General features: G+C 45.7%; 1 long non-coding RNA gene across 1 annotated transcript; it reads left to right on the forward strand.

The window, feature by feature from the left end:
- Window positions 1-3428: 3428 nt before the first annotated feature.
- On the forward strand, window positions 3429-3776 carry LOC140619071 (uncharacterized). Its single transcript, XR_012018991.1, has 2 exons — window positions 3429-3605; window positions 3719-3776. It is a non-coding gene; the product is annotated as an uncharacterized lncRNA (long non-coding RNA).
- The last annotated feature ends 22851 nt before the right edge of the window (window positions 3777-26627 follow it).

Raw genomic sequence — 26627 nt, forward strand, 5'->3', positions numbered from 1 at the left:
CCAACACTGCTACTGGAAGTCAAATACAGGCTTTATGACAATCATCCCCTTTCTTGCTTATCTCGATACAAACCTGATTGGTCTAATTTCCGGAGCAAATAGCTGCTCAATCATGGTGGTGTCGGTGAGGAGGGGATGCCAAGAAGAACAGAAGTCTAGCCTGTGTCACCTGCAATCCAGTTAGATTCCTGCCACCACCCCCCTTGGATCAACCCTCCTGTGACCCAGGATTTGCCGGTCATTCCCTGAGCTCCAGAACCTTTGACGAGATGGGTTGATCCCTTTCTTCTCAACTTATATTCTCCCTTTATCCCATTATCTGGGATGACATTGGATAAGCCTTATTTTTGGTAGTATCTATGGTCTCTGGTCCTATATTCACAAATCATCTCAATATTCTAGGACAATTTCCACAAAGGCCCTCTTTTCTTCAGGGACAGTGCATGGAGCACTTACCAATGCAATGAGTCAGGGCCCAGGATGTTGGAAATAACAGATCACTAATGTTCTTTTCATATCATTCCTCATATGCCGGACAATTTTAAAGTTGACTCAACAGTTATACATATGATGTTGAATAAGAAGAAAATAACGAGTTGCCAAGAATACAACAAATCTAAAATTAAAACATAGAGAGGGATGCAAGATAAACCCTTTCCCCACCCACGTATTATTCTCAAGGCAGTGACAGACAGGAGAGCCCAGGCCCTGTCCCCTGTGGCTGAGGGAACCTATCAGGAGACCTTCACACAACTAGAGCAGCAACAAAGAACACAGCAACATACATGTAAGAGGATCTCTGTGATGACTTGGGACCTTAGAGCCCTCAGGACAATTATGTACTTAATGTTGGTTTAGATAATCCTAGATGGATAATCACCCAGGGCACTTGGCAGAGGCCAGCTCAGGGCCAGGTTGTACTGAGATATCTGCAGAGGTAACAAGTAAATGTGAGGAATTGGGACCGAAACACCTTGGTTGTGTCCTCACTCCCTTGGGTATGAATAAATGTCTTCTTTGGAAGATGGGTTTGCAATTGAGGAGTGTTGGGCACGAAAGCCCCCCCCCCATTGGTCTGTGGACTCCATTCCAAAGAGATTTTCCGTTTAATTAATTTCACAGATATTGGCATAGATCAGGATCCCTTTGAGAGTGAGACTCAGCAGTATCATGGGCAGGACTAAAGGATCCTGGTACCTAGAAATGAGATGTAGTGAGGTGGAGACACCAGCTCACACTCGGGGCTTTGGGTCATGGTGAGGTGTGTGCCCTGGACCAGCACGGGGCGCTGTGGGACTGCCCTGCGGTCCCTAAGCAGCTCATTAGTGAGAAGCATTCAAACAACCAGGGCCTTGAGGCCTGGCACAGTGCTCCCTGATGGGACTCAGCAGTTGTGTCCCCTCTGTCCTGACAGAGACTCCCCAGGGGACTTGTGTGTTGTCTCAGCAGGTGCTTCCTCCCAGAGCTCTCCCCAGGGCTGAAGCCACCTCCACCCTCCTCAGTGTGTGGTGTGAGCCAAGCTCCAGCACCAGGGCCCAGGGAGGGCCTGGACAGTCAGTGGGTGGAGCGTATTTACATGGGCAGCCCCTCCTGTGGCAGAGGGTGGAGGAGAAAAGGAGGCATGTGGCAGCCCAGTCCACTGAGGGGACCTTGGGGCTCTGACACCATGGTCTGAAAGCCTGTTCTCTTTGTGTTCCTCTCTTACTGCACAGGTAGGGTCAAACCTCGGGGATTATACTGAATCACCTCTCTGTTTCAGAACCTAGAGAAAATTTACTCTATCTCTATGTAAAGGGGATCCCTGGGTGACTCAGCAGTTGAGCGCCTGCCTGCAGCCCAGGGACTGATCCTGGAGTTCTGGGATCAAGTCCCACGTCACGCTCCCTGCATGGAGCCTGCTTCTTCTCCTTCTGCTGTCTCTGCCTCTCTCTGTGTGTCTCTCATGAATAAATAAATAAAATCTTAAAGAAAATAAACCTATGTAAAATCCCATGTGTGTCTGTATCTGCAGGTTCCTGGTCCCAGCCAGTGCTGACCCAGCTGCCCTCCTTCTCTGTATCTCTGGGAACAACAGACAGACTCACCTGCACCCTGAGCAGTGTTGGCAGCTACTAAACATCCTTTTCAAGGAGAAACCAAGGAGCCCCCCACCCCGGTATCTCCTATACTATTATTCAGACTCAGATAAACCCCAGGTCTCTGGGGTCCCCAGCCACTTCTCTGCATCCAAAGACTCCTAGGCTAATGCAGGGCTTCTGCTCGCCTCTGGACAAGGAATTTTAGTAAATGTTTTTAAATATCTATTCAAATGAGAGCCGAAGTCGTTTCATTTTCCTTGTTCTGTGCTGATGTTTTAGCCAAAACTCCCATGCACAATCTCCCTCCAATAGTCAAAGATCAATATACTAGTGATTCTACCTGCATCTTTACAGTGGCATCATCATTGAGTGTTAATCAGTGTGATTGAGAAGCATTTATAGAAAAAAAAATTCATCCAAGTGCACAAATGGCCAAGGATGTGACCTATACGGAAAGTCCTCTACTGGATTCTTATCAGAACTTCTGCAGCTGTGACACTGTCCTTCCTATAACTGCCAGCAGGTCTGCCCCTTGTGCTCTGAGGTCAGTGGCACATACAGACTCACATGGCAGGGTTTCTGCAGACTTGTGTCCATGTGCTGGGAGGACAGATCCTAGGAAGGAGTCACTGCCCACATGATGGGGAGAATTATTATTTTAAATAGGATAAAAGAATGAGAGATGACAACGATGTTCAGTGTGTAATCTTTCCAGGAATGCACACAAGGGCTTCTACCCACAACCTGGAGAATCTCACACTCTGGCTCTTCAGGATTTCAGGAAACTCAGAGAAGGGGAAGGGCTGGAAGCAGGGGCATCATATAGGAGGAAGGTCTCAGCATCTCGTGCAGAAGAGGCCATGTGTACATGGGTACCAGTCACTTCTCTGGATGTGACAGTGATGTCAGAAGAGTTGGTATATAGACATACCTCTGCCCTGAATGGCCCATGATCAGCCAAGGGAACCGTGGATGGTTTCACACCGAGCAATTAGAGTGAAGCCTAAAATCAACACTGTGTGATAGGAGGCCACATGATGGTCACATGTCTTGATCACAAAGGAGGAGGAGAGTGGATAGAGGTCTGCAGGCAGTACCTGTGTCCTCTGGCCATTTATCCCCATGTCATGCATGCTGAAGTGGTTTCTAGATGCCACATGATGCTTAAGGCTTATTCCTGAGGGATCAGGTTTTCTTAGAGTTAGGAACACCATATGGCATTGCCTGTGCCCTCTGATCAGGGTTCACAGCTGAGACCTCTCCAACCCCTGGTCCCACACAGCCTCTCCCCTGCCCATGCTACATAAGCCTCAAGCAGATGGACCTGGCCCAGAGCCAGGGAGTGTCAGAGAGCAGGGGGGTGTCTCATTTGCATGGACCACCCCTTCCTCTTCCAGAGGATGAAGAGTGGAAGGGAGAGATGAGGGGAGGCTCTGCTCAGCTGTGGGGTCACAGAGGCAGGATCAGTGATGACCTCCACCATGGCCTGGTGCCCTCTTCTCCTCACCCTCCTCACTCACTGCACAGGTGACTGGATGTGGGGATAGTGGAAGGGGCCCTGGGCTGCCACATGGGATCCTGCATTCTCCTCTGGTCTCCAGACCCCAGGATGACCATCTCTGTGTCTCTCCCCCTTGCAGGGTCCTGGGCCCAGTCTGTGCTGACTCAGCCGGCCTCAGTGTCTGGGGTTCTGGGCCAGAGGGTCACCATCTCCTGCACTGGAAGCAGCTCCAACATCGGTGGAAATTATGTGAGCTGGCACCAGCAGCTCCCAGAAACAGGCCCCAGAAACATCATCTATGCTGATAACTACCGAGCCTCGGGGGTCCCTGATCGATTCTCTGGCTCCAAGTCAGGCAGCACAGCCACCCTGACCATCTCTGTGCTCCAGGCTGAGGATGAGGCTGATTATTACTGCTCAGTGGGGGATGATAGTCTCAAAGCACCCACAGTGCCCCAGGCCTGTGGGGAAGTGAGACAAAAACCTATTTAGTCGTCTACAAAGTGAGTGAGCACCTCAGCAGCTGCCAGCTTAGGCTACCCATGGGATTCATTTTTTAAAAGTTTTAATTAATTTATTCATGAGAGAGAAAGAGAGAGAGAGAGGTAGAGACATAGGCAGAGGGAGAAGCAGGATCCATGCATGGAGCCCGATGTGGGACTTGATCCCAGGACCCCAGGATCATGCCTGAGCTGAAGGCAGACGCCCAACCCTTGAGCCACCAAGGCCTCCCAACCCTGTGGGATTTTATTTATTCCTTGGCTGATGCCTTAGGCCCAGATCCAGGTCAATCTTGGGGACCCTTCTGGAAATGTCAGCTCCTTCATCATCTCTGAACTCAGGGTCACTCGTTGTAACTCATTTGTATGCAGAGAGTCTCCAAGGAAAGAGAAGGTTTTGTCCTTGTGGCCTTGGAAAGTTTGTTCTAGGCCAGTGTACATTCACTTACCATCTTCTGAGTTCTCAGTAAATGAACCCCTCGTAGGTCATGAAGCTGTCGTGGTCCTTCAGCCTCATCCCCGCTCTGCTGATGCACATGTCAGCTCTCTATGCAGCCATGCTCGTTACTGGCTTAACTTCATTCATATGACTAGTTCTCCTTACTATTTGATGATTGCATGGAACACATAAATCAATGGCACAACAAAAAGTATGAAAATTAAAAAAAAATAAATCTCTAGAGAAAACCCCCTGTGCTTCATTATGGAAATGTTACTTATAATCACCACACCTGAAAGCAATAAAAAATCTGCACATGGCTATGTTTTAAAAGATTTTATTTATTTATTTAGATGTAGGTTCTGCTGCTAGTTCAGAGGGTCTATAAATCTTGCTCAAGGAATGCTGGTTGCTCACAGCTACCTACAGAGCATTTCCATGGACCCTTCACTACTGTGTGGATGGTTTCTAGCTCTCTTATGTGAGAGGCTAGTTGAAAACTGCAGGGGAGAAATGCTGGCTACTTAGATTTCGGTACAGCGCGTTTCCCTGGCACCTCTTCACCTAGAGTGGAGTTAGGTTCGAACTCCATTGTTGAGAACCTTGCCAAAAGCTGTATTCAGGGAATGCTGCTTTCTGAGAGTTGAGCTCAGGGCCTTTCATCGGGCCTCACACCAACTGTGGACTAGGATCTAAGTTCCATATGAGAGAGGATTTTCTGAAGCTGCCTACAGATAACACTTGTTGCTCAGAGCTCAGTAGACTGCATTTTCTTCGAGCCTCCTCAGCTTCTTTTGATATAGGTCCTAATGCAGACAGGTGAGAGGGTAGGGGATAGTTGCACTGAAGGGATTCTGTTCACAGATGGTCCCTCCTTAAATGAGAGACTTGTCAAAAGCTGCATTTGGGGAATGCTTCTTTCTGAGCGCTGAACATAGGATCTTTCCATGGACTGCCACATGTACTTGGATAGCTTTCCAGGTCCCTGATGTCAGATGCTTTTTAGAACCTTCCATCAAGGGATCCCTGGGTGGCGCAGCGGTTTGGCGCCTGCCTTTGGCCCAGGGCACGATCCTGGAGACCCGGGATCGAATCCCACATCGGGCTCCCGGTGCATGGAGCCTGCTTCTCCCTCTGCCTGTGTCTCTGCCTCTCTCTCTCTCTGTGACTATCATAAAAAAATAAAAAATAAATTAAAAAAATTAAAGGGATCCCTGGGTGGCGCAGCGGTTTGGCGCCTGCCTTTGGCCCAGGGCACGATCCTGGAGACCCAGGATCGAATCCCACGTCAGGCTCCCGGTGCATGGAGCCTGCTTCTCCCTCTGCCTGTGTCTCTGCCTCTCTCTCTCTCTCTGTGTGACTATCATAAATAAATAAAATTAAAAAAATTTTAAAAATTTATAGCCAAACTGTGGAAGGAGCCTCGGTGTCCAACGAAAGATGAATGGATAAAGAAGATGTGGTTTATGTATACAATGGAATATTACTCAGCTATTAGAAATGACAAATACCCACCATTTGCTTCAACGTGGATGGAACTGGAGGGTATTATGCTGAGTGAAGTAAGTCAGTCGGAGAAGGACAAACATTATATGTTCTCATTCATTTGGGGAATATAAATAATAGTGAAAGGGAATATAAGGGAAGGGAGAAGAAATGTGTGGGAAATATCAGAAAGGGAGACAGAACGTAAAGACTGCTAACTCTGGGAAACGAACTAGGGGTGGTAGAAGGGGAGGAGGGCGGGGGGTGGGAGTGAATGGGTGACGGGCACTGGGTATTATTCTGTATGTTAGTAAATTGAACACCAATAAAAAAAAAAAAAATAAAAAAAAAAAAAAATAAAAAAAAAAAAATTTAAAAAAATTAAAAAAAAACCAGATATATTAAAAAAAAAAAGAACCTTCCATCAAGAAACGATGGTATCGGATCCCTGGGTGGCGCAGTGGTTTAGCGCCTGCCTTTGGCCCAGGGCGCGATCCTGGAGTCCCGGGATCGAATCCCACGTTGGGCTCCCGGTGCATGGAGCCTGCTTCTCCCTCTGCCTGTGTCTCTGCCTCTCTCTCTCTCTCTCTCTGTGACTATCATAAAATTAAAAAAAAAAAAGAAACGATGGTATCCCAGAATTCAGGGTATTCCATTTCCATGGAGGCTACACGTGTACTTTTGATATATATTACAGGCTCATGGATTACAAGAATTAACACTGTGAAGATATCAAAACTACCCAAGGGCAATTTACACATTTAATGCAAACCTTATTAAAATACAAAGGACTTTATTCAGGGTGTTGCAACAAATAATTGTAAAATTTGTGTAGATTCAGAAAATACCCCGAATAGCCAGGGGAACATTGAAAAAGAAAACCAGAGCCAGGGGCATCACAATGCCGGATTTCAGGTTGTACTACAATGTTGTGATCATCAAGACAGTGTGGTACCGGCAAAAAAAAAAAAAAAAAAAAAAACAGACACATAGATCAATGGAACAGACTAGAGAACCCAGAAATGGGCCCTCAACTCGATGGTCAATGAATATTCCACAAAGCAGGAAAGACAATCCACTGGAAAAAGGACAGTATCTTCAAGAAATGGTGCTGGGGAAATCTGGACAGCCACGTGCAGGAGAATGAAACTAGACCACTCTCTTGTACCATACACAAAGATAAACTCAAAATGGATAAAAGATCTAAATGTGAGATAAGTACCATCAAAATCCTAGAGGAGAACACAGGCAACACCCTTTTTGAACTTGGCCACAGCAACTTCTTCCAAGATACATCTATGAAGGCAAGGTTAACAGAAACAAAAATGAACTATTGGGACTTCATCAAGTTATTTATTTCATTGTATTTTGGAAGAGGCAGGAATCTAGAGGTAGTAAGGAGGCCAGTGATTGACAGCAGGTGGAGAAAGGAGGAGGGTGAGTGTGTGAGGTGACTGTATTCGTGGTGATGTCACTCTCCTACACGGCCCTGTGATGGCGACCGCACCTCACTGCTGTGTTGTCACAGCTCAGTAAACTGTACCCCAGAGCGACAACACCTTCGTGCAGGCAGATTGTCATCTAGGAGTCTGGGGTCCGTGACGTGGTGCACAGTGTGACATCATCCCATCCACTTCTCCAAGGAGGTGTGACCTCGTATCCTTAAATGGGGAGGTCAGGAAGGTGGAGACCTAAGGGAATCTGAACAGGTAGCTTGGAAAGGGAGCAAAGAAACTGCATATGAGCCCCTTCATCCATTGTGATGTGTCAGAGCCTTGCCTGGAATTGGACCACAACCTCCATGGTCACAGTTGATGGGAGCCAGCGTTGTCCCTTCAGAAACAGGAGGTCCTGTGTTGTGAGGGTCTCAGCCTCTCTATAACCAATGTCAAGGTCAAACCTGCCCTTGTGGTTCTTGTTCAGAGAGCCTTCAACTGTAGGCGGTCCTTCAGCTACAACACAGGAAGATGAAAACTATAGGTTGATTATTTACCAATCTGGAAATTATAGAACACATCTGAGGCCACAAACAGGTCATCATAGTGACAGAGGTAGCCTATGGCCTCCCCACAAGGGTTATGGACTGAGGCACATCTGACAGAGGAAGGAGCTGGGGTCAGAAGCAGGCACAGAGAGAGAGAGAGAGAGACCAGAATTCAGGGATCCACACTACAGTCTATGGGGGCATCACTGATTTCTTTGTCTATGTGCTCCCTGCCCTGGGGATCATGGTGACCCTGAGCCTCATTCTAATCCTGGAGAAGTAGTAGAGCAGTGGGGACAGTAGGAGACAGTCCCCAGGGAGAATACATTGAAGGGGATTCTGAAACATTTGGGTCCATAAGGTGCAGCCTCAGGAAGGCTGGGTGTGACCTGGGTGTGGCCTGTCCTCCATGCACAATGGGTATGGGACTCACAGCACTGGGGCAAGTGGCTCTGCTCTGGGCTCCTGTCCCTTCATCTCAGTCAGGGGGCAACAAGGCTGGGACCACAGGGCGTTGGGAGCCTGTCCCTGGGGTCCATGGGGTGCTGGCAGCTGGGAAGGCAGCCCCTGCCTCAGTCTGGGCCCATGGCCCACCTGCTGTCAGCCCCAGGCCCTCAGAGCTCACGGGGGTCCTCCCAGGCCCCTTCCCATGACAGACACTAGGAAGAGAAAGTGGGGGTGGGGAGCAGTAACCAGGTGAAGTTTTCTATCCCTGTGGGCTGAAGGGATGAGAGAGACCCCCAGCTCTGCCTACCTGTGGCTGGGGTCCTGGTGATGTGCAGGTGGCGACAGAGGTTGGGGTTCATCTCTATCCCCAATTCTTCATGACACCTGATGTCCAGGGCACTGCAGCCTGACCTTGAACATTCACCTCATGCTCCTACATGAGTCCCCCTCCCACTGGGGTGTGAAGGTCTGCAACATCCCCCCAAAAAATGCTCACTGTCCTCAGCCCTTCTGGAATATTTCCTTGGGGAAACAAGGAGGGGCAATTATCACTTTCTCAATAACCCGCTCACACCTGAGGACCCGCAGCATAGGAGAGGACTCACTACCACACACACGGCCAGGACACTGCAGGGACACACCCAGGGAGCCAGCCTGGACTGAGGGACACTGCATCTAGGACCTTGCCCCTGTCCTGCACCCAGGGAGTGGACCCAGAGTTCAGTCCTAGGCGCCTATCCCTTCTACATGGCCACACCTGCCCTGGGGACTGCTCACCAGGCTTGCACACCAGCCCCTGGCCTTGGGCACAGCTCCTTCTGCTCAAGGTCAGTGTCCCCATTTCTGATCTAGGAATTCAGTGTTTGTGCTCCTTTCTCAGCTCTTCTACTCCTTCAAGAACAGAGAATCCTCTCCCTACCCGAGGTTTCCCTTCAGTGACACCAACACCCTCTAATGGTGGAGGTCAGAGGACAAGGGGCTGGTCGTGCTGGTGTCAGGGAGAACCATGGTGGACATTTAAGGGTGTGGAGTTTGAATTTATGCCAACAGCACTGAGGAACTGCCTATTCTCATTCATGAAGATCCCACTGACTGCCTTGAGGACAGTGTCTGAGGAAACACTGTTCCAACTCAGATATTTAAGTAAAAAGGCTTTTGAGTCTAGAAGTGTGGGGATCATTGCACAGTGAAAGGTGAGGAAGATCTGAGGTGAGCGCTGAGGAAGGGAAGGTTTGTGGAAGAAAATGCTCAGACATTGAACACGTCTGGAAAGCACTAAAATCTCACATTTAACTGCTACTAAACTAAGACAACATGTAAAAAAGCAGGGAGGGAATTTTTTTTATAAATTTATTTTTTATTGGTGTTCAATTTACCAACATACAGAATAACACCCAGTGCTCATTCCGTCAAGTGCCCCCCTCAGTGCCCATCACCCATTCACCCCCATGCCCACCCTCATCCCCTTCCACCTCTGCTAGTTCATTTCCCAGAGCTGGGGGTCTTTATGTTCGGTCTCCCTTTCTGATATATCCCACACATTTCTTCTCCCTTCCCTTATATTCCCTTTCACTATGCCATGGAATCCAACACTAAACAATGATTCAAAAGGGACCCCTCTTACACTGTTGGTGGGAATGTGAAAAGGTGCAGCCACTCTGGAAAACTGTGTGGAGGTTCTTCAAAGAGTTAAAAATAGACCTGCCCTACGACCCAGTAATTGCACTGTTGGGGATTTACCCAAAAGATACAGATGCAATGAAATGCCGGGACACCTGCACCCCGATGTTCATAGCAGCAATGTCCACAATAGCCAAACTGTGGAAGGAGCCTCGGTGCCATCGAAAGATGAATGGATAAAGAAGATGTGGTTTATGTATACAATGGAATTTTACTCAGCCATTAGAAATGACAAATACCCAACATTTGCTTCAATGTGGATGGAAATGGATGGTATTATGCTGAGTGAAATAAGTCAATTGGAGAAGGACAAACATTATATGTTCTCATTCATTTGGGGAATATAACTAATAGTGAAAGGGAAGAGAAGAAAAGGGAGAAGAATTGTGGGAAATATCAGAAAGGGACACAGAACATAAAGACTCCTAACTCTGGGAAATGAACTAGGGGTGGTGGAAGAGGAGGAAGGCGAGGTGGGGGTGAATGGGTACAGGCACTGAGGCACTTGACAGGATGAGCACTGGGTGTTATTCTGTATGTTGGCAAATTGAACACCAATAAAAAATAAATTTATTATAAAAAAACCAAATGATCCATTTTAGGTATGTCTATCTTGCTATAACTACAGAATCACTTGTCCAAACTTCAGAGCTATATAAACAAGTTATACTGCCAAAATGTCCTTTCTGTCTTTTTATATTTACTGTATTTTAACTTACCTTTATCAGAACAATTTATGCTAATTCTTGGTGCTATCGACTGAATTATGTCCTGCAAATAATTAATGCAATGATCTCTCACCTCAGTGTGACTATATTTAGAGACAGAATTCAAGGAGGTGTGGTAATTAAGGGTCAGTGAGGTCACAATTGTGGGATCCGACTCCCATGAGATGGAGACCTCATAAGAATAGGAGAGTCTGTAGAGTGTGTGTGAAGGGAGAAGAGGTCATAGGAGGGAAAGGTGAGGAGCTGGCCATCTGCCAGCAAGGAGAACTGACTTGGAAGAAGCCAACCTGCTGCTACCATGACCTTGGACTTCCAGCCTCCAGAGCTGTGAGAAAACACATTTCTGTTGTTTTAGCCACTTATTCTGTACAATTTTCTTATGGCTGCTGCCAGGTTACTACACCATTTGTCCTTCTGTATTATTATTATTATTATTATTATTATTATTATTATTATTTTCAAGCATAAGCATAGATAGCGACTCTTCTTTTGTAAGAATAGTGTCACCTGCAGTGACAGTGATATTTTCCCTTTAGTGGAATTCATGTGCTTTCCTTTCTCTCTGAATCCCAGTCCACTTAACAACTTCCCCTCACCTACCTCTGCCACCATTTCTTACTGCCATATTTCCAGACCAAATCCATGGGACTCCCCACATTGGAAACTGAGACCAAAGCTCTGGAGAGGCCAGGGATGTTTCCAGAAAGCAGCACCAGGCTCTGGCTTCAGGGAAGGTGTCCTCACAATCTGATTTGACATGTTTCCGAACCCCAGGGGCCTGTGGTGCCTTGGGAGGGTTAATAACCTGAGGGATGCTGTCAATGTCAATGTTCCCACAGGCCTGTGTGGGGCAGGACCCTGCTCAGATCTGTCACGTGTGTAATCTGACATCTGTGACCAGTCGTGTTTGGTGCTGCCCTGACTGGAGAGCACAGGGACAGTGAGTAGGAACTACATCCCTGCTTCATAGTGTCAGCAGTCATACCTGACACCTGTGATGTTCCACGCCATGGCCTGTCTTGAGAGGCACAGAGCTGGGGGTCTGCTCTGTGACCAGAAGTGTATCCTCTCCCTGAGGAAGGCAACTCTCCACATGAATAGCTAGTTGTAGGGAGTGAGTCTTGGGAAGGACTGAGTGTCAATGGGGTAGAACTGGGTCATCTGCTTCCCTTCTCACCCCAGAGCAAGGTTGGGGATGGTCCAAGGGAGGCATATCATAGGTGTCTGCTAAGTGAGAATTGAAGTACTCTGCCATGGAAGATGAGAGCTGCAACAGGGCCTGGGACAAGCTCCAGGGTAGTGGATCAGGGGGGACACAGGAGGGCAGGAGTCCTGTGGGGACACCTGAGAAATATGAAGTGGGGCTTTTCAAAGACTTGCATGTGAGTCACATAAACAGGCTGTGGTCCAAGCACCACAAGACCTAGGGAAGCCTTGTCTGTGTGTGAGAGATAAAGTTCATGTGCAGCCATGAGAGAGAAGCACAGGTTGTGAATCCTAGAGAACTTACTTCTCAATCTGTACTTCCATCGCTATCAAATACCAACCTTGGAGGGAGCAGACGTGCATGAATGTGCCAGCGCATCTCAACACTGTGCTGAGGGTATGAGACCTGGGATCTCAGCCTCAGTATGGGACCTGAGAGACTTTGTGCTTGTGTCTCCACTATCCTTGGAGTCCTCTTCTCCCTCCTCCATATAGACACAGGTTACATCAGGAGATTGGGCACTGTGTCCACAAGGAACTCCCAACTCCCAATCCTTTCCCCTGGCCAATCCCCTCCAGCAGTTTATCACCTGCCTCTTAACTGGAACCCTAATAAGAAAATCTTTCCTTTTAAAATTTTATTTATTTATTTATTTATTTATTTATTTATTTATTTATTTATTTATGAGAAGATGAGGTGGGGAGTAGCAGACTTTGCTCAGTGGGGAGCCAAACACAGGGCTCTATCTCTGGATACCAGGAACCTGACCTGAGCTGAAGGCAGATGATTAACTGACTGAGCTACCCAGACACCGCCCTCCACCCCACCCGTGCAATTGAAAATCCTTCATCCAGATTAAAAATGAGAAAATTTTTGGATAGGACACAGGAGTAACTCTGTATTCCTATTGCTGTGGAATGTCAAAAATATGTGTAATCACAGATTCACCCAAGAGCTGGGCTCAGGCCCTCTGAGGCTCTTCACCTCTGTCCTTGTCTGTGGATCGTGGGTTCTGCTTGCCTTGCTCCTCCCAGACTTTGCCCCAAGGATGTATTCTTGAGATAGTGATGTGGTGTACACATGCCCCAACCTAGTAAAGATGTCTTCATAAACTAAGATTTAGTGGATGTGTGTGAGGATCTATTAATCTTGCTGCTGATACAAAGACTTGTATGCATGTCCCCTTTGCTTATTAGTCATCTACTGACCTAGTATGGCCTTCCGCTTTCTCCTGTCTTTCCCAGCTCTTTGAGAACTGGGGCCAGTTTCAGCTCACATGTAGGAGCTTCCAAAAGTGTTCAAAACCAACACCAGGTGGGCAGGGCTGGGCACCTGTACTGAGGAACCTAGAATGGAGCAGGGAGGTGTGAAGTGCAAGGGCATGCTGTGGAGAGAGCATGGAAAAGGTTACTGTTGAAGTTCTGTAGGAGGTGAGGGAGTCTCCATAGGCAGTGGCTCCAGATAGCCAGGGTGATCTCATGTTGGGTAGCATCAGCAACATGGAGACACTTCTCTGAGTCTGTCTTCACTGTGTGTCCCAGATTTGAGATTTTTCCTTTTGTGTATGTGTTATTACTGAAGACACATAGATGAAAACCCACTGTGATATGAAATACAAATTCAAAACCAGCTTGTTGAATACATTTGTAAATTCATCTCAATAGGAAATCCCTGAAGAGGAATAGATCTGTGGCAAAAAAAAAGATTTATTCCTGTGGACCTTTCTATATTTGGAGGTCTGATTTGATTGGAGAGGAGTTGTGAACTAAGGAATTGATATTAGGACAGAGGACAAGAAAAATACATAGACTTCAGTCTTGGGGAGGGTGACATACCCATGGACTGGATTCCATTTGTTCATGTGGGGAAGAAGAAAAGACCTGAATAGCCTCAAGATACTGGTTGAAGAAAAAAGAGAGAACGGCTGAATTGTGGAGAACATTCTGAGCACAGAAGACAGAGTCCTTGAGAAAATGAACTGCAGCGTGCAGGTCAGCTGTATGAAAATCTGCTAACAGGGATCCCTGGGTGGCGCAGCGGTTTAGCGCCTGCCTTTGGCCCAGAGCGCGATCCTGGAGACCCGGGGTCGAATCCCACGTCAGGCTCCTGGTGCATGGAGCCTCCTTCTCCCTCTGCCTATGTCTCTGCCTCTCTCTCTCTCTCTCTCTCTCTCTCTCTCTGTGTGTGACTATAATAAATAAATGAAAAAAAAATTAAAAAAAGAAGAAAAAGAAAATCTGCTAACATTTCACTTAACTCAGTACCTGTAAGATTGGCATTTGTCTACATAAGGATGAATTTTGTAAAACACATTATAGGATTACAAAATTGTCGTATTTACCTCCTCATCCAAAATCGCTTGAAGAGACCTCATGGTCTAGTGGCAAATCTATTGAAGAATGATGGTGTGTGAGTTCAGTATTCACAGAAGAGAAAGTTCTTCACATAGAGAAAGGGAGGACGGAAGCCAGTAAATAAATGCCTGAGAATTTATACCCCCATTGCTTTTTATTTTTCGACAGTGTGACATGCTGTAAACATAGAATCTGCAAAATGACATACATGATGCTACTGTCACAATACCAATTAGAGCAAACTTTCTTTTATGACAACGTGAAGCTGTGCAACACAATGTAATTTTTTTTACAGTAGGTAAAAAACTCTTTTTTTAAATAATAAATTTATTTTTTATTGTTGTTCAATTTGCCAACATACCGATTAACACCCAGTTCTCATCCCGTCAAGTGCCCCCCTCAGTGCCCCCCTCACCCCCAACCCCGCCTTCCTCCCCTTCCACCACCCCTAGTTCGTTTCCCAGAGTTTGGTTAAAAACTCTTATTTTGATGCATAATAATTGGAAAACTAACAATGAACTTGTAACCGAAATCACAGGCCAATGAAATGATACAATGTGTGCAGTGCCTTCTCTGGAGCAAAAATATCTTAAGGGCAGGCCCTGTGGCCCAGCGGTTTAGCACCACCTTCTGCCCAGGGTGTGATTCTGGAGACCTGGGATCGAGTCTCAGGTGGGGTTTCCTGCATGGAGTCTGCTTCTCCCTCTGCCTGTGTCTCTGCCTCTCTCTCACTCAGAAATAAAAAAAAAAATCTTTTAAAAAATATCTTAAGTTGCCATTGATGTACATTCCTGAAACTCCAAAAGATTGGGACACCTCCCAAGAGGTAGATAGAACAGAATCAAGTACAATATATTAGTTACACCATCTTTAGAAATCAGATCAGAAATCGGTGAATAGACAGGGACCTGGAAATTTGCAGAAACTAGCTGGACTCAGGTCTTTTTGCCAGGGTGAGTGTGTGCTTTGCAATCAGCAGGGGGCGATGAGGGACTGCCCTACGGTCCCTACTCAACTGTTTACTGAGAATTATTGACACTATGGAGCCTAGTCCTTGGGGCTGGGACCCGTGCTCCCTGCTGGGGACTCAGGCCTGGCAGAGATTTCTGAGGGATGTCCAGTGTATAATCCTCTACAATGCACACGACAGCTTCTACCCACAGCCTGGAAAGAGTGCTCCCTTGTCCTCAGTGCTGAAGCAACTTCTGGGAGAGGAGAACTGTGGAAACCAGAGAAGATTCAGGTAAGTGGAAAGAAATCAGTCCCCTTCAAAAAACCGGCCATGGGTCCATGTGGACTCCTCATTACTCTGGACTTGATCCTCATCAATGTGCTTCTACAAGAGACATCACCTCAGTCTTGTCCCAGGAATAGCCCAAGGATCTGTGGACAGAGTCACTATGTGGAGTGTGAATAGAGTAAAAATGTGTCCTGTGGGGATGGGAGGCCACAAAAGGGGACACCAGGCCTGGCCCAAGGAAGTTGACAGTGGACAGTGTAGTGGGGGGGGGAGGAGTTATCTCTAATGGATGAATTGTGTCACCACGTCGTACAATGCTGTGTCTAGGCCTGGACCCAGGGAGCACCCTTCCCCTGTTTCCGAAGGATAAGGGTTGATCAGAGCAGGAAATTTGCCACCTGCTACTGCCTGTGTCAGGGCTCACGGTGGGACCTCCCCACCCCCTGGCCCATTCAGCACTCCCAGTCCCACTCCTTTAATACGCTCAGGTAGTCTTCCATGTTACCAAATGAATGAGACCATATAATGTTTGTTCTTCTCTGATTGACTTATTTCACTCAGCAAAATACCCTCCAGTTCCATCCACGTCGAAGCAAATGGTGGGTATTTGTCGTTTCTAATGGCTGAGGAATATTCCATTGTATACAAAGACCACATCTTCTCTATCCATTGATCTTTCAATGGACACCGAAGCTCCTTCCACAGTTTGGCTATTGCTATAAACATGGAAGACTCCTAACTCTGGGAAACAAACTAGCAGTAGTGGAAGGGGAGGAGGGCAGGAGGTGGGGGTGACTGGGCGGTGGACACTGAGGTGGGGACTTGACAGAATGAACACTGGGTGTTATTCTGTATGTTGGCAAATTGAACACCAGTAAAAAATAAATTTATTATTAAAAAAACAGGAAAAAAATAATATCCTCAGGTAATGGGACCTGGGGTCTCATTTGCATACATGACCCCTCCCTCTCTCAAAGGATGAAAAGGGGAAGGGAGAGATTAGAGGAGGTCTGCTCAGCTGTGGGGCCACTGAAGGCAGGATCAGTGATGACCTCCACCATGGCGTGGTCCCCTCTCCTCCTCACCCTCCTCGCTCACTGCACAGGTGATTGGATATGGGGATGAGAGAAGGGGCCCTGGTAGGATACATGTGCCTTGATTTCTCCTCTTGTCTAAAGAAAAGAACATCACTCTCTCTGTGTCTCTCCCCCTTTCAGGGTCCTGGGCCCAGTCTGTGCTGACTCAGCCGCCCTCAGTGTCAGGATCTGTGGGCCAGAGAATCACCATCTCCTGCTCTGGAAGCACAAACATCATTGGTATACTTGGTGTGAACTGGTACCAACAGCTCCCAGGAAAGGCCCCTAAACTCCTCGTAGATGGTACTGGGAATCGACCCTCAGGGGTCCCTGACCGATTTTCTGGCTCCAAATCTGGCAACTCAGGCACTCTGACCATCACTGGGCTTCAGCCTGAGGACGAGGCTGATTATTACTGTCAGTCCACTGATCTCACGCTTGGTGCTCCCACAGTGCTCTGGGCCTACGGGGAAGTGAGACACAAACCTGCTGTCCCTAGAACAATGGCACTGCCTGTGCAACCCTGGCCTTAGGGCAAAGTCAGCTGCTTCTTTGATATGAACTGAGTTCTGAGATCCATCTCACTGAATTTGTTTACCCAAGTCTTTCCACATTCTTTGACATTTCTCCTTGAAGCCTATCCTTGGGAGCTAGATATTGTGTGATTTTCTTAAATTGACCACAGATTCCTGGGTGCCAGGGTCAGCTGTCCTGAGGACAGATTCCATGACAGATCAGGGAAGAATCAGCGACCCTGAATACATCTCTGTCTGAGTCAGGACGCATCAGAAGTGTCCAGTATGTGTCCTAGTGCAAACAGCTCCATGAATGGGCAACCAAATCCTCATCTATTATGATGGTTAGACCTTCTGTGGACCCTGATCCATTCTCTGGTTCCATGTCTGGCGATCTAGCTCCCTGACCATCACTGGGCTGAGGCCCGAGGAGGAGGCTGCTCCTCACAACCTCTCCTATGACAACATCTCAGGGCTCACACAGAGCTCCAGCCTTGTGGGAACTGAAATCAGAACCCCTTTCTCATCTGTTCAGGCTCAGCCTGTAGCTTCTGTTTCTGCAGCTCCTGCTTCCCCCAACATGGGTCCAGGTCTTTCCAGGGGAACAAACTGAGAGGAAGGAATCCTTCTTCCCTCTGTCCCTAATGTCATTCAGCTATTTCCTAGACAAAGGGGCAAAAAGGACAAAGAAAGGTCATCTCCCCCATCAGGTTGGTGCACAGAGTTTCTTTGGACTGAGAGATTCCAATCTCTCATCTCTCCCACCTGGCCTCTGATGAATCTAGGATCTCCATTCTTGGTCATTTATCTATTTCTGGAATTTTGCAGACCCATGTAATACTCTTAGTAGTCTTCAATAAGAGGGTCTGTTCTTTTTGCTCATTGGGGTTATTTCTCCTGTCACTGCTGCACCAGTCCTAGAGAATCTATGGCTGAATTACATATTTGGGTCTTTTTTTTTTTTTTTGGAGGGTTCTATTTGTCTTTTTAGAAATATATTTTTTTTATTTATTTTTTATTGGTGTTCAATTTACTAACATACAGAATAACCCCCAGTGCCCGTCACCCATTTACTCCCACCCCCCGCCCTCCTCCCCTTCTACCACCCCTAGTTCGTTTCCCAGAGTTAGCAGTCTTTACGTTCTGTCTCCCTTTCTGATATTTCCCACACATTTCTTCTCCCTTCCCTTATATTCCCTTTCACTATTATTTATATTCCCCAAATGAATGAGAACATATAATGTTTGTCCTTCTCCGACTGACTTACTTCACTCAGCATAATACCCTCCAGTTCCATCCACGTTGAAGCAAATGGTGGGTATTTGTCATTTCTAATAGCTGAGTAATATTCCATTGTATACATAAACCACATCTTCTTTATCCATTCATCTTTCGTTGGACACCGAGGCTCCTTCCACAGTTTGGCTATCGTGGCCATTGCTGCTAGAAACATCGGGGTGCAGGTGTCCCGGCGTTTCATTGCATTTGTATCTTTGGGGTAAATCCCCAACAGTGCAATTACTGGGTCGTAGGGCAGGTATATTTTTAACTGTTTGAGGAACCTCCATACAGTTTTCCAGAGTGGCTGCACCAGTTCACATTCCCACCAACAGTGTAAGAGGGTTCCCTTTTCTCCGCATCCTCTCCAACATTTGTTGTTTCCTGCCTTGTTAATTTTCCCCATTCTCACTGGTGTGAGGTGGTATCTCATTGTAGTTTTGATTTGTATTTCCCTGATGGCAAGTCATGCAGAAAATTTTCTCATATGCATGTTGGCCATGTCTATGTCTTCCTCTGTGAGATTTCTGTTCATGTCTTTTGCCCATTTCATGATTGGATTGTTTGTTTCTTTGGTGTTGAGTTTAATAAGTTCTTTATAGATATTGGAAACTAGCCCTTTATCTGATATGTCATTTGCAAATATCTTCTCCCATTCTGTAGGTTGTCTTTGAGTTTTGTTGACTGTATCCTTTGCTGTGCAAAAGCTTCTTATCTTGATGAAGTCCCAATAGTTCATTTTTGCTTTTGTTTCTTTTGCCTTTGTGGATGTATCTTGCAAGAAGTTACTATGGCCGAGTTCAAAAAGGGTGTTGCCTGTGTTCTTCTCTAGGATTTTGATGGAATCTTGTCTCACATTTAGATCTTTCATCCATTTTGAGTTTATCTTTGTGTATGGTGAAAGAGAGTGGTCTAGTTTCATTCTTCTGCATGTGGATGTCCAATTTTCCCAGCACCATTTATTGAAGAGACTGTCTTTCTTCCAATGGATAGTCTTTCCTACTTTATCGAATATTAGTTGCCCGTAAAGTTCAGGGTCCACTTCTGGATTCTCTATTCTGTTCCACTGATCTATGTGTCTGTTTTTGTGCCAGTACCACACTGTCTTGATGACCACAGCTTTGTAGTACAACCTGAAATCTGGCATTGTGATGCCCCCAGATATGGTTTTCTTTTTTAAAATTCCCCTGGCTATTCGGGGTCTTTTCTGATTCCACACAAATCTTAAAATAATTTGTTCTAACTCTCTGAAGAAAGCCCATGGTATTTTGATAGGGATTGGATTAAACGTGTATATTGCCCTGGGTAACATTGACATTTTCACAATATTAATTCTGCCAATCCATGAGCATGGAATATTTTTCCATCTCTTTATGTCTTCCTCAATTTCTTTCAGAAGTGTTCTATAGTTTTGAGGGTATAGATCCTTTACATCTTTGGTTAGGTTTATTCCTAGGTATCTTATGCTTTTGGGTGCAATTGTAAATGGGATTGACTCCTTAATTTCTCTTTCTTCAGTCTCATTGTTAGTGTATAGAAATGCCACTGACTTCTGGGCATTGATTTTGTATCCTGCCACGCTACTGAATTGCTGTATGAGTTCTAGCAATCTTGGGGTGGAGACTTTTGGGTTTTCTATGTAGAGTATCATGTCATCGGCGAAGAGGGAGAGTTTGACTTCTTCTTTGCCAATTTGAATGCCTTTAATGTCTTTTTGTTGTCTGATTGCTGAGGCTAGGACTTCCAGTACTATGTTGAACAGCAGTGGTGAGAGTGGACATCCCTGTCTTGTTCCTGATCTTAGGGGAAAGGCTCCTAGTGCTTCCCCATTGAGAATGATATTTGCTGTGGGCTTTTCATAGATGGCTTTTAAGATGTCGAGGAATGTTCCCTCTATCCCTACACTCTGAAGAGTTTTGATCAGGAATGGAGGCTGTATTTTGTCAAATGCTTTCTCTGCATCCAATGAGAGGATCATATGGTTCTTGGTTTTTCTCTTGCTGATATGATGAATCACATTGATTGTTTTACGGGTGTTGAACCAGCCTTGTGTCCCAGGGATAAATCCTACTTGGTCATGGTGAATAATTTTCTTAATGTACTGTTGGATCCTATTGGCCAGTATCTTGTTGAGAATTTTTGCATCCATGTTCATCAGGGATATTGGTCTGTAATTCTCCTTTTTGGTGGGGTCTTTGTCTGGCTTTGGAATTAAGGTGATGCTGGCTTCATAGAACGAATTTGGAAGTACTCCATCTCTTTCTATCTTTCCAAACAGCTTTAGGAGAATAGGTATGATTTCTTCTTTAAACGTTTGATAAAATTCCCCTGGGAAGCCATCTGGCCCTGGACTCTTGTGTCTTGGGAGGTTTTTGATGACTGCTTCAATTTCCTCCCTGGTTATTGGCCTGTTCAGGTTTTCTATTTCTTCCTGTTCCAGTTTTGGTAGTTTGTGGCTTTCCAGGAATGCGTCCATTTCTTCTAGATTGCCTAATTTATTGGCGTATAGCTGTTCATAATATGTTTTTAAAATCGTTTGTATTTCCTTGGTGTTGGTAGTGATCTCTCCTTTCTCATTCATGATTTTATTAATTTGAGTCTTCTCTCTCTTCTTTTTAATAAGGCTGGCTAATGGTTTATCTATCTTATTAATTCTTTTTTTTAATTTTTTTTTAATTTTTATTTATTTATGATAGTCACAGAGAGAGAGAGAGAGAGGCAGAGACACAGGCAGAGGGAGAAGCAGGCTCCATGCACCGGGAGCCTGACGTGGGATTCGGTCCCGGGTCTCCAGGATCGCGCCCTGGGCCAAAGGCAGGCGCTAAACCACTGTGCCACCCAGGGATCCCTATCTTATTAATTCTTTCAAAGAACCAACTCCTGGTTCTGTTGATCTGTTCCACAGTTCTTCTGGTCTCGATTTCGTTGAGTTCTGCTCGAATCTTTATTAACTCCCTTCTTCTCTTGGGTGTAGGATCTATTTGCTGTTTTTTCTCTAGCTCCTTTATGTGTAAGGTTAGCTTTTGTATTTGAGTTCTTTCCAGTTTTTGAATTGATGCTTGTATTGCGATGTATTTCCCCCTTAGGACTGCTTTTGCTGCATCCCAAAGATTTTGAACGGTTGTATCTTCATTCTCATTAATTTCCATGAATCCTTTTAATTCTTCCTTAATTTCCTGGTTGACCCTTTTATCTTTTAGCAGGATGGTCCTTAACCTCCACGTGTTTGAGGTCCTTCCAAACTTCTTGTTGTGATTTAGTTCTAATTTCAAGGCATTATGGTCTGAGAATATGCAGGGGACAATCCCAATCTTTTGGTATCGGTTCAGACCCGATTTGTGTCCCAATATGTGGTCTATTCTGGAGAAAGTTCCATGTGCGCTTGAGAAGAATGTGTATTCAGTTGAGTTTGGATGTAAAGTTCTGTAGATATCTGTGAAATCCATCTGGTCCAGTGTATCATTTAAAGCTCTCGTTTCTTTGGAGATGTTGTGCTTAGAAGACCTATCGAGTATAGAAAGAGCTAGATTGAAGTCACCAAGTATAAGTGTATTATTATCTAAGTATTTCTTCACTTTGGTTAATAATTGATTTATATATTTGGCAGCTCCCACATTCGGAGCATATATATTGAGGATTGTTAAGTCCTCTTGTTGAATAGATCCTTTAAGTATGATATAGTGTCCCTCTTCATCTCTCACTACAGTCTTAGGGGTAAATTTTAGTTTATCTGATATAAGGATGGCTACCCCTGCTTTCTTTTGAGGATCATTCGAATGGTAAATGGTTCTCCAACCTTTTATTTTCAGGCTGTAGGTGTCCTTCTGTCTAAAATGAGTCTCTTGTAGACAGCAAATAGATGGGTCCTGCTTTTTTATCCAGTCTGAAACCCTGCGCCTTTTGATGGGGTCATTAAGCCCGCTCACATTCAGAGTTACTATTGAGAGATATGAGTTTAGTGTCATCATGATATCTATTCAGTCTTTGTTTTTGTGGACTGTTCCACTGAACTTCTTCTTAAAGGGGAATTTTAAGAGTCCCCCTTAAAATTTCTTGCAGAGCTGGTTTGGAGGTCACATATTCCTTTAGTTGCTGCCTGTCTTGGAAGCTCTTTATCTCTCCTTCCATTTTGAATGAGAGCCTTGCTGGATAAAGTATTCTTGGTTGCATGTTCTTCTCCTTTAGGACACTGAATATATCCTGCCAGCCCTTTCTGGCCTGCTAGGTCTCTGTGGAGAGGTCTGCTGTTACCCTAATGCTCCTCCCCATAAAAGTCAGGGATTTCTTGTCTCTTGCTGCTTTAAGGATCTTCTCCTTATCTTTGGAATTTGCAAGCTTCACAATTAAATGTCGAGGTGTTGAACGGTTTTTATTGATTTTAGGGGGGGATCTCTCTATTTCCTGGATCTGAATGCCTGTTTCCCTTCCCAGATTATGAAAGTTTTCAGCTAGAATTTGTTCAAATACATATTCTGGCCCTCTGTCCCTTTCGGCGCCCTCGGGAACCCCAATTAAACGTAGGTTTTTCTTCCTCAGGCTGTCGTTTATTTCCCTTAATCTATCTTCATGGTCTTTTAATTGTTTGTCTCTTTTTTCCTCAGTTTCCCTCTTTGCTATCAACTTGTCTTCTATGTCACTCACTCGTTCTTCCACCTCGTTAACCCTCGTCGTTAGGACTTCTAGTTTGGATTGCATCTCATTCAATTGATTTTTAATTTCTGCCTGATTAGCTCTAAATTCTGCAGTCATGAAGTCTTTTGAGTCCTTTATACTTTTTTCTAGAGCCACCAGTAGCTGTATAATAGTGCTTCTGAATTGGCTTTCTGACATTGAATTGTAATCCAGATTTTGTAACTCTGTGGGAGAGAGGACTGTTTCTGATTCTTTCTTTTGAGGTGAGGTTTTCCTTCTAGTCATTTTGCTCAGTGCAGAGTGGCCAAAAGCAAGTTGTATTGGGAAAAAGAGAAAAAGAGAGGAGAGAAAGAAGGAAAGAAAAGAGAAAGAGAAAAAAAAGGGAAGAGAAAAAAAACGAAAGAAAAAAAAAGAAGAAAAAGAGAAAGAAAAAGAAAGGAGAAAAAAAAGGGGGGGTGGGGGAGGAAACAAATCAAAAAGCAAAACAAAACAAAACAAAACAAAAAACAAAAACACAACAACAACAACAAAAAAAACCAAAAAAAAAAAAAAAAAAAAGAACCACAGGGGAGTATCTTCTGATTCTGTGTTCTTTAAGTCCCTTGGCTTCTCCTGGAAGTTGTCCGTCTAGCTGGTGTTCTGGGGGAGGGGCCTGTTGTGCTGATTTTCAGGTGTTAGCAGTTGGGGGAGCTGCTGTGCCCCTGCCTGGTGCAGGGCTCAGTGGGGGTTGTTTACCCCGTGAGGCCGCAGGAGGAACAGCCCCAGTGGCAGGGCAGCTCTGGAAACCTGGATTCAGCTCCGGCAGGAACTCCGTCTGCAGGGCCTGGAGGCTCCGGGGCGGGGCCGCTGATCTGCTCAGCTCGGGGCAGGAGCGTCCTTGCTGTCCTGGGCCCTCCCGGCCTCTGCCTGTCCCGGGGGAGGCTGGATCCTGGGCTGTGTCCCGGCGCCTTGTGCTCCGGGGCCTGCGCTGTTGGATTCGCGCTCCCGGGCCGCGCAACCCCCTCCGCGGAGCCGCCGCCCGAGCCCCTCCGAGCTGCTCCTGGAACCGCGCAGGCCCCTCTGCACGGAGCCTCTTCCTCTGCCCGAGCCCCTCCGAGCTGCTCCCGCCCCGCAGCCCCCTCCGCGGAGCCGCCGCCCGAGCCCCCCGAGCTGCTCCGGGTCCCGCCCTGCGCGCTGCAGCCCTTAGGGAGCTCGGCGCACTCTCCTGGGCGCGGAGTTGCTGTTACTGTCCCGGGGAGCCCGAGGGCATCCCCTCCCTCCTGGGTCCTGCTCTAACTCCCTGCGAGCCCCTTTCCCCCGGGAAGGTCGGTGCAGCTCCTGCTCCTCCGGGACGGGGCTCTCCTGTCCTGGGGACACTCGCCCCGGCCTCAGCCCGGCTCCTCGCGGGGCCCCTCCCCCTTGGAGGCCTTTGTTTCTTTACTTCTTTTTCCCCGTCTTCCTACCTTGATAGAAGCGCGAACTCTTCTCACTGTTGCATTCCAGCTGGTCTCTCTTTAAATCTCAGGCCGAATTGATAGATTTTCAGGATAATTTGAAGGTTTTCTAGGTAATTTGGTGGAGACAGATGATTTGGAGACCCTACTCTTCCACCATCTTGCTCCTCCCCCCTCTGAATTACATATTTGGGTCTTTTGAAATAATTCTTGACCATTCCCTCAATGCTGTGATGTAACCAGTAATTTTTCTTTTTCACTTGTGTTGCTAATACTTGAAGAAAGATGTTGAATTGTAATGGCAATTAAGTTACAGTTGCTAGTTTCTGAACTTGTAGAAATGTACTCCACCCACCACCTCCCTGAATAATACCCTAGCTGTGGGTCTGAGTTCTTTGTGTGTGGGAGAGAGTGTATTATCACTGTATAAATATCTTTGTTTCTGTTTTTTTTATATTTTATTTATTCCTTTTACAGAGAGAGAGAGAGAGAGAGCAAGAGCAGAGTAGCAGATAGGGAGGGAGAGGGAGAGAATCTGAAGCAGATTCCATGTGCAGTATGGAGCCCCACATGGGGCAGGTGGCCCAAAGCCTGTGAGATCTCGACCTGAGACAAAACCATGAGCTGGATGCCTAACTGACTAAGCCACTCAGGTGCCCATCTCTGTTTCTATTTTGTGTGATTATATTATACTTATCTTTCTTTTTTTTTTAATATCCCATTTATTTTATTATTTTATTTTATTTTATTTTATTTATTTTTTTATTGGTGTTCAATTTACCAACATACCGAATAACCCCCAGTGCCCGTCACCCAATCACTCCCACCCCCCGCCCTCCTCCCCTTCTACCACCCCTAGTTCGTTTCCCAGAGTTAGCAGTCTTTACGTATGTCTCCCTTTCTGATATTTCCGACATATTTCATTTCCCTTCCCTTATATTCCCTTTCACTATTATTTATATTCCCCATATGAATGAGAACATATAATGTTTGTCCTTCTCCAACTGACTTACTTCATTCAGCATAATACCCTCCAGTTCCATCCACGTCGAAGAAAATGGTGGGTATTTGTCATTTCTAATAGCTGAATAATATTCCATTGTATACATAGACCACATCTTCTTTATCCACTCATCTTTCGATGGACACCGAGGCTCCTTCCATAGTTTGGCTATTGTGGACATTGCTGCTAGAAACATCGGGGTGCAGGTGTCCTGGCATTTCATTGCATCTGTATCTTTGGGGTAAATCCCCAACAGTGCAATTGCTGGGTCATAGGACAAGTCTATTTTTAACTCTTTGAGGAACCTCCACAGAGATTTCCAGAGTGGCTGCACCAGTTCACATTCCCACCAACAGTGTAAGAGGGTTCTGTTTTCTCTGCATCCTTTCCAACATTGGTGGTTTCCTGCCTTGTTAATTTTCCCCATTCTCACTGGTGTGAGGTGGTATCTCATTGTGGTTTTGATTTGTATTTCCCTGATGGCAAGTGATGCAGAGCATTTTCTCATATGCATGTTGGCCATGTCTATGTTTTCCTCTGTGAGATTTCTGTTTATGTCTTTTGCCCATTTCATGATTGGATTGTTTGTTTCTTTGGTGTTGAGTTTAATATGCAGAAGAATGAAACTAGACCACTCTCTTTCACCATACACAAAGATAAACTGAAAGTGGATGAAAGATCTAAATGTAAGACAAGATTCCATCAAAATCCTAGAGAAGAACACAGGCAACACCGTTTTTGAACTCGGCCACAGTAACTTCTTGCAAGATACATCCACGAAGGCAAAAGAAGCAAAAGCAAAAATGAACTATTGGGACTTCATCAAGATAAGAAGCTTTTGCACAGCAAAGGATACAGTCAACAAAACTAAAACACAACATACAGAATATGAGAAGATATTTGCAAATCACATATCAGATAAAGGGCTAGTTTCCAAGATCTATAAAGACTTATCTTTCAATTAGTCAAAGGATCTTTCAAGTTCCAATGAGATCATGTGATATTCACCAGTTGATTTACTAACATGATTTCTTATTTCAGAGGATT

The sequence above is a fragment of the Canis lupus genome, chromosome 27 (genome assembly GCF_048164855.1).
Source record: "Canis lupus baileyi chromosome 27, mCanLup2.hap1, whole genome shotgun sequence".
Classification (NCBI taxonomy): Eukaryota; Metazoa; Chordata; class Mammalia; order Carnivora; family Canidae; genus Canis; species Canis lupus.